Here is a 17,162-nt window from a genome sequence, read left to right as displayed (position 1 = left end):
GAATTGACAATTCCTTAAAGAGTAAATCTTGTCATGAAAAAGTATTTTCTCAAATTAGCCGTTCGGATTTGACCTAAAATTGTAGGTCCCTCCTATTCCTGACAACAGTACTCGCACACAGGAATGGTTGAGAGTTGTAAGTCACTAGGCCCTGGTTCCCAACGGACTGTTCTCCACCCAATTTTTTTAATGGCCTTTCCCAATTATTTGAGAATACTGAGAACTCCAGATATGACAATTTTGTTTATTAGCTTACCCAACGAGTGGGAAATATTCTTCGTCGCTTAAGAAACATTTGTTCGGAAAATCGCCATCTACCGCCTGTTGTTCAAGCACCCATTCCACGTATCTATGACGTTGTGAATGGTCAGCTGGCTTCAGTTATTGTGTGAGCTGGACTTCACATATACATATGTAGGTGTAGATCAAAAGGTACCCTAAGGCAGTCTTAATTCTTGAGTACGACGAGGAATCGACACATTCGTGCAATACTTTCACTTACAGCAGCAGTATTTTCAGTGTACGAGCAAAACGATATTCACAGGCCTTACAATATTCGTAACCAATCAGTCTCTTGAAATTTCTTCACAATTTTTGCAATTGCTTGCATAGTTTGACGTGTAAACCATAATCTCCTCTTTAAGCACTACATGTTGCTGTGGCAGAATCACCATTCTTGTAGTAGGTTTTAACATTTTGTATGTATTGTGCGATATTTAAGCGATCCATTTTAGTAAATTTCAGACTTTCAACTGAAAAAAAAATTGGGTTTACAACTTAGTTCGACAGATGTCAGTTCCTGTCCTATATTTTTGAATCCAAAAAGTGGATAATCCGTTATTAATTGTATTGTACAAAAAATATTAATGTTCATAACAGTGAATTTAATTTTGTGGCTATTTATTCAAAAAAAAGCAAGTGTACGCCACAGTGTCCGTTTTTGTTTATTTTGATTTTTAGAGCTAATTAATGTTAAATTCAACAAAAACTCTCAAAACGTGGAACACGCCTCCATTTTCTCTTCGATTGCACCATAGATTAAGATCTGGATGGTGAGAAATACAATTTAAGCTGAGGAGTTCACCTCTTACTTAGCTTAAGATTGTACTGGTTTTGCGTAAGGAATGATCGGCAAAGAAGTCAATTAACCATTAAATCATCACATTTCGCGTTAAGTGAAGAAAAGTTATCTTTAGTTGATATTGAAAAAGTTGTTGAGCAATCATTCTCCATTTTATATCACTCACCTACGCATGAAGCCTCGGAATCCTGTTTTCTCCCCTCTCCATAATTCTTGCCAAATAATTTTACTGTATTTTGAGAGTATGCAAAAAAGGAGGACCAGTTACTAAGTTCAGCATAGTTTTCGACATCCTCAAAGCGTTTTTCAATGAAAAAACTTAGGAACTTTTCCACTGCATCGAATGACATGTATTCTCACACTTGCGCTCCGTAAAAAAAAAATTGAAGATTCGGTTGCTCGAAAAACTTTTTATTTAGCAGTATGTGAAACGTCATTTTAAATTACTGCTTCTCCACAAGCTACACATTCCATCCTTAGCTTCCGGTTCGAGGGATTACACCCAGATGCTTGTTCTCCTTAACTATTTCTACAAGTTCTTCTAGAAAAGTCGATTTTTCCACTTTAGAGTATCTCCCTAAACAGCTTCTAAATATCATTATTTTAGACTTTGTTAAATGCACTGTTAGGTTCCAGACTTTGCAATAGCACTTAAGTCTATTCATCATCAGCTGCAATCTTTTTTATAAATTTGTGCAGGAAGACTTTATCGACAGTATATATGAGACTAGAAATGGATTTTCCACCTAGCACTTTAGCGCCTCTCAATGAGTTTGTTATATCGTTTATGTATAGTCATAACAGTAGCGCTCTTAAAACGCATTCTGTTTAACTGCTATTGAAGTTTAAAACTTATCGGAAAGTTGTTTTCGATTCCACAATCGTGCTAAGTTTTGTTTGTACATCGCTGATCAAAAACTTACGGGAGTATTGGCCGTCTAAAAAATGTTGTTTAATTCGACAGGAAAGAGTTGTAGAAATTTCGCGGTAAGATTTTTATAAAATTTAAAAGATGTTCTAACCTCCCCGGAAGTTTTGCCATCTTTAGAGTTTTCTATAGCTGCTTTAACTTCGGATATAGAAAATGGAGCATAGGCTATTAAAGGGGTTGCATATTGAACTGTTGGCGATATTTCAGTTGTGTTGAGAAGACTCGAAAAATCTGTTTTAAGAAGGTCTATGTGCAGAGCTGCAGACATTGAAGTCGTTTTTTTATTGTTCAAATATTTCTGAGGTCAAAATTTTGTTTTTTAAACTTATAAAGCTCTTTGTATTTTTTTAAGGACACTTTATTTTAGAAATGCAATGGAACTGAACGTGTAAGTCCTCAAATTTCTACTGGTAAACGAATATTTCACATATCATTTCCTTAGTACCCCTGGCATGAAGGTAAGTGCGATTTACTGTCATGCGAGAGGTCTTGGTTTTGATCCCTACCTATGCCACCTAAAGTTTTTTTCACGGGTACAGCCTCTTTCCATGAAAAGTGAATTCTCAAATTTGCCGTTCGGATTCGAAACTGTAGGTAGGAATTGTTGAGAGTTGTCAATCACTAGGCCCTAATTCTCAAACGGACTGTCGCGCCACCCAATTTTACTTTTTAACGTATTATTTCTTTGTAGGAAATATTTTGCAATTTCAGGAACCATTCGTTTTCAGACACATTGTAAAAATTTCTAATTTTAACCCAAATTCTTGAAATCTATTAATTCCCTCCATAAAAACAATCGAAGCTCACATCCTTATTAATGATCAAATTTCTTCTTTAAAAAATTAATAAAAAAAGACAATAAATAACGACGAAAAAAAAATACCATAAGACGACGAACTCTTTACCAAGAATTAAAAAAAAAATAATTTTTTAAAATAATAAAATTTCTTGATTTTTTATGATAATGCGTTTCAAGAAACAATCAATATGAAAAATTTTATGACACATTTTAAATATTCAGGTAAGAAAAAAAATTGTTCGAGTGAACAAAAATGAAAAAGTAAAAATGCCTTTTGATTTTTGACTTAACTCTATAAAAAGGCAAGTCAGTCGAGACCCATTGAGATAGAGTTGAATAACCTGAAAGGAAGTCGAAACGACATTCTGGAATGATTAACATAGGTAAAGATATAGTATAGGTTTAAGGTATGTCTTTGCCTATGCCTCGAAACCTATCTACAAAAAATTTCTATGTGTATATATTTTATATTAAGAGTCAGGTTCGAATTTTGATTACAAAATTAATTCGGGAACGACATAGGTAGTAGGTTTAGGTAGGTAGGCCCATATACCTTACCTACTATAAAGAGGATAGGCGTAGGTAGGTAGGTATAACAAATGAAACTAACAACAAAAAATGGAAGGAAGAGACGACAACGTGTTTTTTATTTTTTGGTTCATCTATTAACATTTTTTTTTTGTTTTTTTGGAAGGGACAACCTATTTAGATTTTTACTTTTAATAAAAATGTAAACTGAGACCAAATATAAAAACAAAAATAAAATAAAATAACACATCAGACAACATTTTCAACGAAAGAGTTCACACCCAGGCAAAAGTCAATCTCGTCGTCTAAGAAATCCTACGCGCGAAATATTTTAAAAATTTGTTTTTTTTTTTTCAAGCCTAATTTCATTTCAATAGAAGACAAGTTTTAGAAAGAAAAATCCAAAAAATATATGTACATATATACTTTTACCTATGTGGATATATTTTACGTGTGTTATGGAAGTTTTTTAAAGGTTTTTATTTTTGTCTGTTTTTCTGAGGAGCAGCAACCTGATAGTTTTATACCCAAAAGGAACTGGTTGAAAGCAAATCCCAAACTAAGTAGACAAGATTGAGTGTAGGTATCTAATTCCTTTCTATACCATATCTACCATTTGAGACTCAGTCGACAGCAGTAACAATAACAACAACAGCGATAACCGTACAATAACACAAAAACACGGATCCTTTAACTTTAGATCTCAGGGATGTATAGTGTAGTAGTAGTAGTAGTATTTGTTGTTGTTATGGTTGTTGATGCCATGTCTTAGGCATTTCTACAATTCTCTTCTTCTTGTCTCCTCAATATCACCATAAAACTGACCGGAATATCATTAATATGCAGAACCAAAGGTTCACGGGAGGTATTTGCTTTTGCCTTTAAGTCTGTGTTGTCATCTTGCGTCGTTTTCGTCGCGTCGTAGTCGTCGTCGTTATTCTACGTCTAAAAAAATGGAATAGAATATCCCCCATGTTTCTCCCAGGAAGAAATAAAATATAAAAATACACAATTTATGGTTATGCGGTGGTAGAGAGGTTTATGGAACCTTTTTTTATTTTTTATATTTGTTGGTATATTAACTTTGCGTACCAAATTTGGAATTTAATATAATCGAGTAGTTTTATTGTTAGCATTTTTTTTTCAGTCACTTTGAAGTTATAATAAGCTGTGAAGCCATGAATGAAATTCATCTTAAATTTTTGATTTACTGAAAAATTAAGTTATTGTGTTTTAGCCTACATATTTTTTTCACTTCAGGAATGTTCTTTTGAATTCTGGATAGATTGTCAAGATGCCTATAAATTTTGAAAAAATTAGAATTAAATGACAGAAATTTAACAATTTATGCGTCTACCAGTTCTAGAACTTCCGAAATATAAAACCTTTCAGCAAAATTTAACAATTCTTATATATCTTTCTTACTGAATTTTAACATTTCCAAAAGAGAAGTGTAAAGGACAAGTTGATATTTCTTGATTTGGAAATTTATTCACGTTTTTTCAAAACTTCACTTTATTCGGACAAATTCATCTACACTCTTTTCTTGCAAATCCTTAGTATTGTACTTCTTTTGGGCTTAATAAAACTACAATACCACATTTCTTTCAAAAACTTAAATTTGTTTTAAGATCGACTTATTTCTTTGTTTCGTTTTACAGGAATGTTTAAGTTAGAGAAACTTGTGCATTTCGTTTATCTTAATGTTTGCTCTGAAGCCATAAAAGTTATAGCTGTATAAACTTTCATTTTTAACTAAGTATTTCTAGGAATTAATTAATTCTAGGAAGGAAGAAACAGAAAACAAAAATTCTATTACTCAAAATTCAGACAAATTTTTGCTACAAGAAATCAACTTTAAAATGATCCCTGCTTCCAAGATTTAACAACGTTATTAAAAGCAAAGCTGAGATTATTGAATTATTAAATTCGAATATTTTAAGCCCCTTTTAAGAAATTAAAACATTATTTTAATATTTTACTAAAGCTATCTATCGCTTTTTAATGATTGTAAAGCTTATTCTTGTTCTTCGCTTCAAGGAACTCATTGCAAAATTTGATTTTCATTATGAGTCATTTCTTTCAATATAAATATTTGTAACAGTAACTATTGAACTGAGTTGACTTAAAAACTTCATAATTGGTAGTTTGATACAAAGTTTAAATATTTGATGTTTTTTGATAATTAATTTAACCAGTATTCAATTTTTTTGGTTTGAAAAGCGCAGGAAAATGTATCAATTTATTTATAAATTAGACATTTTTTAGTTTGTTGTTTTTGAATTTTGAATCAGATTGTTCGCAAGATAACTTTCTAAATGGTCTTAAATAGAAGGAATTTCTCCCTGTTAACATGATGGATATAAACCCCCGTGCTAAACCTTTTTTATTCTTCTTTTAGCTTAATCTTTTCCACACAAAATTGTCTATTTTCTTAGGTTAATATAAATTATTGAATTTTTTAAAGCTTTTGTTTTACATAATTTTTGAACACTTTTATTCTGAAAATCGTTAGATCTGCAAAAACATCGTCAGGCTCACATTGTAATTTAAGAGGCTTTTCTAATTTTTGGGGATGTTGCGTTTAGCGTTTGAGGTCGAAACCTTGGACAACGTCATGAATGATTAACCAACCAGCTTATGACTGATGGAATCGATTATTTTGTCTTTGAGGTCCACTGTGACTTGTTGCTTATTGTCATGGACCGGCGACTTAAGCCTCACAATAAAAAGTATAAAGGGGTCAGTTCACACGATCTTTGTTGTCAATTCATGTCACCTCGGCGAGAGATAACAAAGAATATGGACTGTGTCTTCGGTATCTTTATCATCCAGTTAAGGGCTCTAGAAGTTATTGATCATCGACCTATAACGATCGCAGTTGACGGTGATTTTATGGCCAGAGGAAGTACGGGCCGATGACGCCTGCAGCCCAAAATCCACACCTAACACTTGCTTTATTTGGATGCACTGGAACTTCGTCAATCTGAGGGGATTAGTGTCGTACCCAATCATTCATTCAAAAATGGACCTCATCGCTAATGACTTTTTGAGCAAAATTGGAATCATCTTCAAACTGCTCTAAAAATCCAATTCACGAACGCACAACGCTGCATATAGTCGTTTGTTTTCAGCTTCTGGGATAGTCGGATTTTTTATGGGTGAAGGCTAAAATCAAGAGGCAAAATTAGTCATGTTTCGGTCTACAACAGGCTGAAATGACTGCCTCAGATTCTGCTGCACACTTTCACAAACAGTGGCCAAGTTTTTCAGTAGATCTTGAGATTCGTTGACGAACCGGTGTTAGCTAATTGTTCACAGAGTCGTTGCACTCAAATTTCCCCACCAAACGTTGAATAGTCGACTTGGAAGCACGTCCATGTACAAAAAAAAGGCCTACTAGAAAACACCCATTTTTAAAAAAATGTTATCATTTCCACGTGTTTCTTGACAAGTTTACTTGTATTTGGTGGCTGATAAAAACAAAATATTTTGACAGAAAGTAAAAGAATCTATTTAGCCGCCACAAACCGTCACGAAATCAACCCGTTTTTATTGGAAAACTCTTTAGTTTCTAGACTAATATTGGATTTCCTCTTTAAAAGTTTTTAATATTAATAGAAGTTCAAACCAATTTTATATACCCTTAGATATTAAATGCGTGTTTTCAAACAATATTTTAATATAATATTACATTATATTTGAATATAAATAATAATTTCTTGTCTTTTTCTTTTTCTTGCAGATCGAAAAAACTTCATTCCTTAAAATACAACAAGGTAAGAATATTACTTCAATCTCAAAGCCCACATTTTCCCCTAGTCCCAAGCACGTTAAACTTACACTTCCTAAAATTTTAACGGACAAAAAGAATCACTTAGTGAACTTTACACCATTTGGTAAATGTATGACACACAAAAAAGTAACACAAATCAATAGTTAACAATTATTATACTTGTTCAAGGCATGGGAATGGCAAATATTCTCCCATCATCTTCTCCATTATCATCACTCCCATGATACTATCAAATTTTAGTACATATCTATGTGATGCACAAACATATCCCATCTCAAACAAAAACAACATCCATTCTGTGAAACAAGATGAACAAACATAAAACCACACATAAATACAAAACAAATGTATGTCAAACCAAATTTTTAACCACACTCCAATGATAGTGGAATAAGCCTACATCTTTAGAAAAAAGATACATGAATACAAATTAAGTAAAAACTATCTAACTATGTATCTATGTATCTACAGATAGGTATAGAATCTCTGTGTTATGTATCTAATGAGGTGTATTTAAAAAAATACGAATGACATTTTTCAAACTGCAACTTTTTATGAATCTATATTCCGACACAAGATTCTGATGCACTGTCAGATACGCATATTATGTCAGTAACATGCGTGAAACGCAACAACCATGGCAAAGCTTCAAAATGCGTACAAAAAAATGCATCCTACCATAAACTCTCAATATACATAAAAATATACAGTATATAAAAAATATAGTTATTTATAGGATTCATAAAAATTATTATGATTAAACAAAACAATATTTATTTCTGGTACTAACATAAATAGTATCTTGCTTTTCTGTCACTTTATACAAAGATACAAAACAAGACAATACACATATCTGTGTATGTATATTCCTATTTCACTTTCAATCATATCTCTCCTCTCAATTTTTAATATAAAAGATACAAATACAATATCTATTATAGCTTTTGGGATAGATATGGATAATACTCTAGGTGGTATAGATAGATAGTGTTTTTCTTTGTCAAGCCTAATGAGCTATTGGTGACTAAACGATATCTCCGTAAAGTCACACCGCCACAACCTCTGCTTTACTCGTTGTAGAGAGAGAGATTGTTGTTTATGAATATGAAAGATAAATTGCTCGAAGATACAAACCGAAGCACCTGCCAAAAGATATTTTCTAAAAATATTAAACATATTTTTGTCGAAGAAAAAAATAAACACAAATAAAATTTTAGAGAGTGAGTTCTGTTCAGTTCCGCCGTCTTCAGCCGTCGCGGTCGTCCCTGATTCGGGGTGATATGGTGTTCTTTACCGCTACAGCACCGCGATGGTCGATGATCGGGGCGACGGGACGACACGGGTTGGTGTTAATGACAAAGTGTATATTATAAATCTGCAACTAAGGACTCCGATGAATCGGGCACATAAAACAAAGTTGAGATATGAAAATCAGAAACACTCCTGCTTTGATTCGAATTTGAAAAAAGTAACAAAAAAGTATCTTGTGTCGAAAATAAAACCGGGAAAGTATGTCAAAAAGCCATAATAGCGAATTTTCTCATTCATTTTGTTTAATTTTTTTTCGTATTTTTTATTACAAATCATAAAATAAATTTAAGACTTGATTGTGCTCTGATCGTATGTTCTTTATTTTTTTTTCTGACGGTTTTTTTAAGCGTTTTTTTTGTGACACAAAGATCGGGATCGGGATTTTTATCGACAACGTAACGACGCGGATAGATGCACTAATTCGGTGTACGAAAGTGTATTAACATCTCGATTATACAAATGTCTATGGGAACATTTTCAAGTGTTGCGGCTTCTTTTTTGTATTGAAGTTGACTTTTTTTTTAATTACTTTTTCCTATTTTAATGGCTGTCATTAAGTTTTACCCATTTGGACAGACTATATAGAAGATTTTTGAAACCTAACTAGAAACAAAAATAGTTCAGAGTATTTAAGCCGGGAAAATCGGGAAAGAGAAGATTATATAGCCTGCTGGATGGCAGGTTTATTATAGGACAAGTGCAAGTTGTTTTATGGATCTAGAAAAATGTGGGAGGGATAATAGTCTTGATGTGCGCTGGTTTTTGTTGTTGTTTGAATTATAGAGAGAGTGTTAGATAACAATGTATTTTTTAGTGACACAAATTAGATAGAATTTCGGTAGTTTTATTACTTTTTGTTTTATTATAGGAAGAAGTCAACAACGAGTGATTGTGTGTCAGCGTCTAAAAAACGTATTTTTAGGGGAAAAATGCGTGGATTTTATTTATAGTGGGAATTTGGAGATGTTTATTCTGTCCATGAAATTAATCTTTTTCATCCACTTTGGAAGATTTTGTTTCAAGTCAGTATTAAATGACATGAATAATGAATATTAAAAGCTAAAGAAAAGGTGTGAAGAACTTTAAAATCAATTGAATTCCCTCAGGAAATAAAGTAGCAGTATCAGCGTTACAATAATATTTTACGGTCATCAAGTTTATCATGAGACCTCTCTGGCATCACAAATAATTTTAAGTTAGTCGAAGAGAATTAGATATTTTTTGGTAGAGCAATTTTTATTTTTGACCAGAGGGGGATGGGGGTAAAAAGAGTCAAGTAATTTTACTTCGAAAATAACTTAAAAACTGAAAATTGTGTTAAAAAAAAGTGGAGATAATGTGCAAAGTAAATTGGTTAACACATTTTTTCAAACGGTTGATAGATTTTCAGTAAACTATTAGTTGAAAATATTGGAGTGTATTGTATTAAGTGAAACAAATTAAATACAATTAGATTTTTGGGTGAGGAATTTTGTATTATAAGACCAAGGACTGAGTGGTTCATAATGATTTGACAACGTGTGTCCTCATTTATTTCTGAAATTACAGCAGTCTTCATTTTTTTCGTCAAGATGGGAGTACAAAGATTCAAACTTTTACTGCAGTATCTTATAACCTTTTTTGAGTTCTTATTACCTTTATATCATGAATCGATTAAAGAATCAGTTATTTCAATATATTCACTAAATCGCAAAAAACTACGGAAGAGTAGACAAATCTGAAATTTGCACAAAATCCGTTTATTTTGTTTTGAGGACTGATATTCAGTCATTTCGGAAGTCCTATACCTGACTTGGATTAGACCTTATTAATGTGTTATTACATAGCTTTATGAATAATTTCCAATAATATTATGAAAAACTTGTTGGCATTTTGCATTCTAACACTTCAATCTTTCAAAACCTTGTCAATAGTTTCGGGTTTAAAATTGAACTTTCTTTCATAATATCAATCTTTCACGATTGGTCATCAACAAAATCTGAAGGTGTCAAATTACAGGTCACCAATAAGCATCCCCAAAATCGTTGACAACAAGATTAGGAAATTTGGTTCGCAACGGATTGATTATAAGCTTCTTTAAATCCATATCTTCAAAATGGAGCAAACACCTAGTTTTGACCAAAAAGTTATTTCCAGTTGGAAGAAAAATAGTTCCACTAGAGCATTAATCTGACACTTTCTATGAATGAAATAGCTTACCGACAATAAAGTTAGGGTTTTTTTGATTACCAGATTCGGCAATTTTGGTTGTTAACATAGCTTCCACCGAGATGATCTTCGTCAGAAAATATGATTTTTTATCTAAATTCCTTGTCCAATTGATGTTCGTTGTCTTGAATTGATGAATCAATTATACCTTGTAAGCAAATAACCTGGGATCTTCTCAGGTTTGTGCATGGATATATGTGATTTCTTCCTGTCAAAAGCAACACAAAACTCAATTTAAAAATAAGCTCTCAGTATTAAGCGTAATGTGAGGTATGATACAGCCTTGTTTACAATATTTCAAATAGAAATCAGTTCTTAGTGACAAAAAAACCTATGATTCGAAATGAAAGCACAAGACAGCGCACCCGGTTATAATTTTCAATAAAATTTGTTTTTTTTCCACTGAAAGAGAATTTAAAAAATGTTTATCAAAAATTCCCTTCACATAATTTTTTCGGGCAGATAAATAAAATCCCAATCTTTTAAGATTACTGATATATATATAAAAAAAAGACCATGTAATTGTTAACTTATCTAAAAACATTGTTGATTTAGTTAAAATTTTATTTAAAATGCAGTTTTCTTTTCAAATCTCAAAACCATATATATTTGGTGATCTTTTAATGAGTTTCTATTTAGCATTCTTATAAAGTCATTCTTTTGTACCAATTCTGTATGTTTTGATAACAAACTATCACTTATTCATACATCGGATATTTTCTCTTTTACAATAAGGTCACATATGAAAAAGGTAGAAATAAAACAACTTCATAACTTCATAATCATTTTTTAATATTCACTTTATTAACCGCGCTATTGTGATTCTATGACCTTTTTTTAACAATATGAATAAATCATAAATCATAATCTAAATAATGAAAGTCTTAAATCAAAAAAATTGAAGAAAAACAAAAACAACAACTTTCTGCGATTGAATGCATATTTGTATAATAAATACCTTTTTATTATAATATGCTAAAATCATCAAGATAAAGTTAGATATGTATAAATTAAGTTTTCATTCCTTAGACCAAAAAATAAACTATGCCATATAATTCGATATAGGAATAACATTTTAAATTAATTTAATAGCTTCTAAGCTGGGATTGATGCAAGAAAAAAATACGAAAAAACTCATAAAACTTCTATTTTAATCCCCATATAATATAAGTCTCATAAATGGACTTTTGTGAGCGCGCCTCCAATGAATATAATTTACCATAAACAGAATCATGATTTTTCCATTTATAGGTTTCTTAGCTGTTTTTTGTTTTCAAAAATAATAATATAAAAATTTATATATTTCCATTCCTCGATTCAACACTAATGAACCACGAAATATGACCAATTTCCATTTATTATTCATTAGATCTCTTTCTATTGATATTTACGTATTTATTATTGTTTCAATTTCAAAGCTAATTTGCACCCACTCCCACTCAGCAATCATGTGGTGCGTTCGCTGCTGCGAGTTGACAAGCTGCGTTAAGTGGCAGTCTTCTATAAGACCAACAACAAGATATCTTTCAATACTTAGTGTTGTTTTTTTTTTGCAAAGCTATAAATGGAGAAAAGCTATAAAAAAGATAAAGATACATTTTTATATTTATTTATAATAAAAATAAAATAAAAAACTTGTAAATTTTATGCAGCCATCAACAAAATCCAGTCCACCTTTTTGGGTATTTTGCATTTTTAACAAATAAAAAATATTACATGACAATCTTTCGATTTTTTTGTTTATTTATTTTTATTTTTCCGTTTCTTAAGGATTTTAACAATTTTTTAAAGTTGTGGTTTTTATTGGATTCAAAAGCCAACAGGATTGTAACAATTATTTTGAAAATCTTGTTACGAAATTAACAAAAGCCAACAGGATTGTAACAATTATTTTGAAAATCTTGTTACGAAATTAACCGTGTTTTTTATAGAATTCTTAATTCAATTGTTCCTTAAAAACCGGCTTTCTTAAAAAATTAGAGAGAAATATAAGCCGTAGTAATTTTCAACTAAAAACACCCAAAGTTCAATTATATACCTAGAAAAATTCATAATATTGTGGTGACCATTATGTTTCCAACTTTAAGTTATAATGACCTGAAAAAAAACTGTCAGTTTAATATTTGAGAATCTGGTATTCCGCTTTTTCTCTTATAATTTTCCATTCTGAATTTTTTCCTATTTTTTGACACCCATTTGATCTTTCGAAACAGAAACTTTTATGCTCCTAAATCACTATAAAAAGGCTAAAGGACTATTAAAACGTTATAAGATGACAACCAGTGTTAATATTAGTTGAACATTTATAGAGGGTTAGTCATTTTTTGGTTTCAAAAGCATGTCAAGCTCAAATTTTTCATTTAGAATGAAAACTTTATCATTCAATAGATGCCTTAGAAAAATTCACACCATGCCATTCTTTTGAAATCATTTATAACCACTTTTTCCAACATTTCGGGTGTATTGTCAGCAATAACTTAAGTATAATGTTGGTTTTAAGCATCTGGAATTTGGAGATTATTTGCGTAAACACCAATAAATTGTGTCAAATCTTCAAAATTTGATATTAAAAACGACCAGGAAAATATTTAGGCAATATGGAAATAATTGGTATCATACTGTTTGACGCCTTAAACCGTCTTATCTTAGCAGCATATCGTGCAAGCCATGATTAGTCCTTAATTGAGCAAAAATGTTGATACGACTCTTTCAAGTGCTGCGAATGCTCGAAAATCGATACAATTGGATCAAATTTGCAGTAGAAATACTTTCGACTAATCGACCTTGCATTATGATGATGCACATCATTCTTTCAACATTAGTAACGTTTATCTTCTCTTCGAATTTCTTCAAAATTTTATCGATTTCTTTTGAAATCGGTCGACTATTAACACCATTATAATCTCATGCAAAGTGGTTGCGTTTAAATCACTGTACTTTTTTAGTAAATTTCTAAATTAAAAAATGCAATTTCTGAAAAACTCTACAAACTTATTTGAGAATACCGAAAATTGATCTTATTACAAATATCAATACAGTCAAAAAAGCTTTAAAAACAAATATTTTAAAAGACGGGCAACTGTGAAACGCTTTTGCCATGAGACGTCTTTTTTTCAAACTATACGGCTGGATTTAACAGCTCCCCTTATTTTTAAACAGGATGAGCCTATGAATTTTTTTTTAATGCACATAAAAACTGCGTATAGAATTTTTACGATATGTTGATTTTTGTCTCAATGGCGAACTTTAAAAGTATAAAGAGAAAAACTTATCTAAATATCGTGCGATAATAACAATCAGTTGCTAATTCTCTGAGTCCGACTAACAAAAAAATTGCAGTTTTGAGATAAAAGCCAAAACCTTTAATCATCAGGCCGTAATGCTGTCATTCCAGAGGTTTTTGGTGAAATCCCTGCCTGTGCCACTTAAAAGTTTATGTTTTTCCAACGCCTCTTGCAAGGAATTCATAAATTGTCTAAGGGAATTTTTTGTCATACAAAACGCTCTTGAACTATAGGTCCTCTTAATCCCTGAACTGAATCACACAAAGAATTGATTAAGAGTTTTAGACTCTAGCCCACGGTTTCCGACGGACTTTTGCACCACTTAATTGGTTTGTAAGACATAAGATGTCCAACATCGCAAATTGCAAACATTTCACAGATACATGACACTTCTAATGACAGCTGAGTTTGACAAGTGTCACTTTCCAGAACTACCTACTAAATAAATGAATTATTTAAAATCGCAGAATAGTACGATTTTTATTCTGAAAATGTGGTAAAACCTTTTAACCGCTTTGGATGGTTTTTATTGTTTTCTATTCTATTTTCATTTCATATTCCACAAAATTTCACATATGAGTTCTCATTGACATAAAAGACTAAAAGACATACAAAACCTCAATATAACTTTCTTCACTCAACTGTATAATTTTCAATTTCCAAAAAAATAAAAAACAATTCCTACAAAACTTTTGTAACAACTCAAGTGAAAGCAGTTTTCCACGAAGTTTTTTTTTTTTTGGTATTTATTGTTGAAAGGTCTCTTTGTGAAATTTGAAGTGTGGTACATTTAGGTACATAATATATGACAGCAGAAAATATAACTGGAAACCAATTCTAAAAATTCAAAAACCCCAACACACCACATTCAGAGAAGAAAGAAGACAACTGACAATCAATTCAAACAAAAGTTAAAAATAAAGAATAGTTGGCATGTCTGCTACTTAATATATCCCTCGTCTCGTCGTTGTCGTTTTATTGAAACAGGAGATACCTATACTTATGTACTTATACAATATTTTCGAATTATTCGTTTTGTATATCTTCAATTGAAAGCCTGTGATTAAAAAACATGAAAACACAAAAAACTACAAACGAATCGAGTATGTTTCGTTTTTTATTATAAATATTCACCCCAGAGGCCCAGAGGCTTGTTTTTAGTTCTTGCTGTTGTTGTTGTTGGTGGATAGTCGACTTCTTCTCATCCAATGATGATGATGATGATGATGATTGCTGTGGTTCTTCATAAGAGAGAACCATGATGATGATGATCCATCTACACAATTCTACATGACAATTTTACTGCTCCGGTGCTTTCTGGCTGGCTGATGGCTGTGTTCAATGTTCGTGTTTGCTTCATCATTTTCATGGTCGGAAATGTAGTCCTCGTCAAGTTGTCAAAAATTATGACAACCATTATACAACTCACATCAGAATACACATCAAGGCAGGCCAAAAGCAATAAAAACAACAACTGAAAAAAAAGTGAGTTTCGTGTTTGCGGCTCACACCGCTACCGCCCCCTCTAGCGGCGGCGGCGGCGGCCGTTGTCGTTGTCATCATTATCATCATCATCAACATCGGGCGAGTTTATATGTTTCTACAGTGGAATTGTTGCAGACAAAACCGAAAATTAATTGTAATTGTTTGTCAACAGTCATTTAGAAGTCCATCTCTCTCTCTGACAATGCAACTGATGACGGTGACGGATCAACAAACCAACCGACGCAACGGACGACTGACTCCTTCAACGACGACGATACGCCAATAGTTCAGTGAAACTCAACATCGACAACATAACGACTACGAGAACGTCGACGTAGCTTCGGTGACGATGTCTATCTCTTCTTGTTCTGGAAGAGGAACGAATATGAAAGCCAAACGACAGAACACAATGGAACCACCTATTATCGGGAATCAAGCCCTCTCACATGCAATCCTGAGCCCGATCCCGATTTCAATTCCAATTCCAATCCAGAAACCCGAATGCAATGTGTTTGAAATGTTTAACAGGTTTGCTTCTTTTTCTGTTTTTGTAACTTCTTTTATTGTTACGTTTTGCGGTCAAATATGACGAGTGAAATTGTTTCATTTTCGAGTGAAGTAATTGTTTAACAAAAAATACAATTTAAGTTCAGAAAAGCGGGGGACGTCATCGTCATCATCATCATAGTCATCGTCATCATCGTTTTCGTCGTTCGTCAACGTAGAGGAAGAAGACTGATGGCACAGAGGTATGCGTGACAGTTGTAGTTTTGTCTGTAATTGATGTTAAATGTTGTCGAAAAAAAAAATAATTTAACAAAACAAAAAATTAAAAAAAAAACAAACGCTATCATAATTAGCGACACAATCGTGCGTTCAGTCGTGCATGGAAAGATCTCAAAATAACAACAACAATAGGAACGAAAAAATACCATCAGTTTTTGGTAGATAGGTAAGGTACAAAACCAAAGCGATGTATGTTTTTTTTCTTTAGGCATTTCCTCATAAATGACTTAAGGCTAAAAAAGTCGTCAGTGAAAAACGCAACTTGAATCAATCAAATATTTGAACCGAAAATTCTGAAATACTTTTGACACAATCAAGGTTTGTTATCTTAAGGAAAAAAGAGACTATAATAACAAATCAAGAAATTATATTACCCTTAGGCTGATAGCGAACTTCCGATTTTCTGGCACTACGTTTAAGAAAAGTGGTAAGCGTCATTTTTACCCCAGATGGTAGGCAAGAGAATTATACATATTTAATCGGAATAGCCAGTTGTATTCCCCTCACCCCCTTACCTAACACAAATACCGATAACTTTAACGAATGACCATCAGTTTTTTCATGATTCTGTTACAGATATGTTCTTAACCGCACATCAAGAATGTGAAATGTTTTACACAATTCAGGTTTTATCTAATAAATTTCTTCTTTTAAGAACGTTCCTATTTAAGAAAGTCACTATAGTCAAATATTTTCAATGTGTGTCAGATATATAATATTTAAAACAATAGGATAGCTACACCTGCGGACTACTTTAATCAATACCATTTCGAAAATTTCCTAATATGTTTAGGTAGAAAACGTATATATGCAGTGTTTTTTTGCAACTAACTAGTTTTCAAAATACCTGAAGAATTACTTAAATTTGATATTTGATAAAGAATTTTGATAAAGATTAAAATTGGTAAATATAGATTTTTTCCTCTTGTACTTATTTTTGTGACAGAGTTCTT

The 17,162-nt window shown here is 32.0% G+C and overlaps 1 long non-coding RNA gene across 1 annotated transcript in view; it reads left to right on the top strand.

Annotated features, from left to right (window-relative positions):
• Nucleotides 1-17,162, top strand: part of LOC129944742 (uncharacterized) — a 113,025-nt gene that overhangs the window by 46,931 nt on the left and 48,932 nt on the right. The window contains exon 3 of the long non-coding RNA XR_008781484.1: nt 7,085-7,118. This is a non-coding gene — a long non-coding RNA (uncharacterized LOC129944742). The remainder of the gene's footprint in view (nt 1-7,084; nt 7,119-17,162) is intronic.

The sequence above is a fragment of the Eupeodes corollae genome, chromosome 2 (genome assembly GCF_945859685.1).
Source record: "Eupeodes corollae chromosome 2, idEupCoro1.1, whole genome shotgun sequence".
Lineage (NCBI taxonomy): Eukaryota > Metazoa > Arthropoda > Insecta > Diptera > Syrphidae > Eupeodes > Eupeodes corollae.
This window is presented reverse-complemented; position numbering and strand designations above follow the sequence as displayed.